Source organism: Ictidomys tridecemlineatus, chromosome 9, assembly GCF_052094955.1.
Source record: "Ictidomys tridecemlineatus isolate mIctTri1 chromosome 9, mIctTri1.hap1, whole genome shotgun sequence".
Classification (NCBI taxonomy): Eukaryota; Metazoa; Chordata; class Mammalia; order Rodentia; family Sciuridae; genus Ictidomys; species Ictidomys tridecemlineatus.
The window spans coordinates 112823570-112826000 of NC_135485.1; the positions used below are offsets into that span (position 1 = coordinate 112823570).

The 2431-nt window shown below is 39.1% G+C and overlaps 1 non-coding gene across 1 annotated transcript; it reads right to left on the reverse strand.

Annotated features, from left to right (window-relative positions):
• Positions 1 to 1687: 1687 nt before the first annotated feature.
• Trnai-uau (transfer RNA isoleucine (anticodon UAU)) lies at positions 1688 to 1760 on the reverse strand. Its single transcript has one exon. It is a non-coding gene; the product is annotated as a tRNA-Ile (tRNA).
• Positions 1761 to 2431: the final 671 nt, after the last annotated feature.

The window sequence follows — 2431 nt, forward strand, 5'->3', positions numbered from 1 at the left end:
TTGGAGCTGGAGTTGCAGCTCGGCGGTAGAGAGTTTTCCTTCCATGTGTGAGGCACTGGGTTCGATTCTCAGCACTACATATAAATAAGTGAATAAATCAACTAAAAAAAAATCCTGGCCTCCACATTTCCATTAAAGACATCTGGATTCCCCTTCTAAAGTCTATTTAAAAGTAATACTTAATAAAATATATTTTGTGTTAATACCTGTTCTAGGTATTTGACATAAAAAAAATGAATGAAAAAAGGTCCCTGTCATCACAGTGAGGCTGGCAGAAAATGCGGCTCAAAATATGGAACTCACTGACCATCTCAAAGAGTACCTGAATCTCATTCCAAGATGGATTAAGTCATTTTGACAAATCTGATTGTCTTCAGAAAGTCTCATGCTAATGACCATCTACATGAAGCGGGATATAAGAGCATTTTGGAATGGTTTGACCCTACCAGACGTGGCTATGGGAAGACTCCTGATTTCTACAGAAGACAAATCTTCATAAGCATCTTTATACATATATAAATATATATATATATTTTAAAAAGTAGGTATCAATATAGTGCACTGTCAAACTTACATACATAGGACATGTGTCTTAAACCATCAGTTACTTGATCATTAACTAAGGGAAACCCATGCAGAGTGACTTAAAATTTTGGAGAGTAAGCCTGATGGAATGTTAAGTACTTGTTCATCCGTGTGTATTTATTTATTTATATTAGGTCTTATTACTGAGTGATTCCCTTCCCCTCTGAGTTCAGTAATAAGAACAGAACCTCACAAATTTCAGCAGAAAGAGCCAATTCAAGAAAACAGGTGCTTATAATCTTTAGAAGGGCTGTTAAAAAACGAAGTCAGCAGGTGACCACAGAATTTGGCTTTAGCATCCTACCAACTCGGAGGTCAGAGGTCGGAAGCTGCTGTTTCCACTGATGCTACTGCTATTAGCATCACAATCACAGTCCCCACCCATTCACGATGCTGGTAAGTCCAGTGGGATGAGCAGTCTTACTGCCTGCAGCAGTCCCATCTGCTGGTTGCTTCCACTGCCTGTCCCACCAACCATGATGCCTGCACCTTCCCGGTCACATTCCACATCCTTTGCAAATGTAATGCATCCTGTTGGCATACAGAGCTCTGGCTATTAGGAATCCTGAGAAATGTAGCTTTTTCCTCTCCAACCTCTCAATAGAAGGAGGATAAAATGGAGGTCAAGATTGCTAACCCAAATACCTAGTTCGCACAGAAATGAACCAATTTTCAGTGTTCCCCTTGCTTCATCTAAAACAATTCTTTGGAAATATTATTCTATCTTGATCTAAATAAATAGTCTACTTTGTAAACACATCAAAGTATATTTGAACTAAATATGTGCTAGGAAAAAGGGCACATCAAATATGCTTACGATATAGAGTTACTTTTCACATAGAACACTATTGCTCCTATCTCCTGACTCTATATAAGCAGTCTTGCGGTGTGTATGTCACAAAAACTCCATATGCTTACTGACATGACTTTAAGCCCCTTTTCTGATTTGACAGCTTTCAATCCTAACCCTCAGCCCACCTTTAACTGCAATCTTTTAGTGCCCTCTCACCCATTACACTACCCTTTTTAATTCATCTTTTATAAGGGATGTGTTTGCCCATAGTAAGACTCTACCAAAGTACCTTTTTTTTTGTGTGGGGGGGGAGGGTGCTGGGGATTGAACCCAGGGCCTTGAGTATATAAGGCAAACACTCTACCAACTGAGCTACATCCCCAGCCCTACCATAGTACCTTAAACACAAACACAAAACCAATTATTCTCATAAGATGTTCAGAATTAAGCAGTTTCTAATCGTTAAACCAAAGAATTTTAGGGACAAGGTTTCTGCTCTTATTGGACTTCTCCCTGGTCTGAAGACAGATGCTGAGGCTCTTGCTATAGTGCTGCATCCTAGCAAGAAAAACAAAGGCAGGAGCAAAAAAGTTTCCTTCACAAAGTTCCCTCAGAAACTTATACTAACAGCTTTCAAAACCATTGCCCCAGTTCCTACTGTCCAGGGAGGCTGGGAAATGTATGGTCTTTTAACTTGGCACAGTGCCACTCCCACCTTAAAGGGAATCTACACCTGAAGAAAAGGATAGCTATGATGTAGACAAACAGTCTTAAAAAAAAACACAAACAAACAAACAAAAAAACTCCTAAGCTAAAGAGTCTCTCTCAGGCCAAATTAGGCAAATATTTGTGTCAGACAAACAGTTTAACCTATTTCATAACTAATACATCTTACATGCAATGACAACAATTATTTTTAATTATTATTATACTTTATATATTTTTTGTGGTACCAGGGATTGAATTCATGGGCATTCAACCACTAAGCCACATTCCCAGGGTCTTACCAAGTTGTTTAGCACCTTGTGCCGCTGCCGAGGCTGACTTTCAACT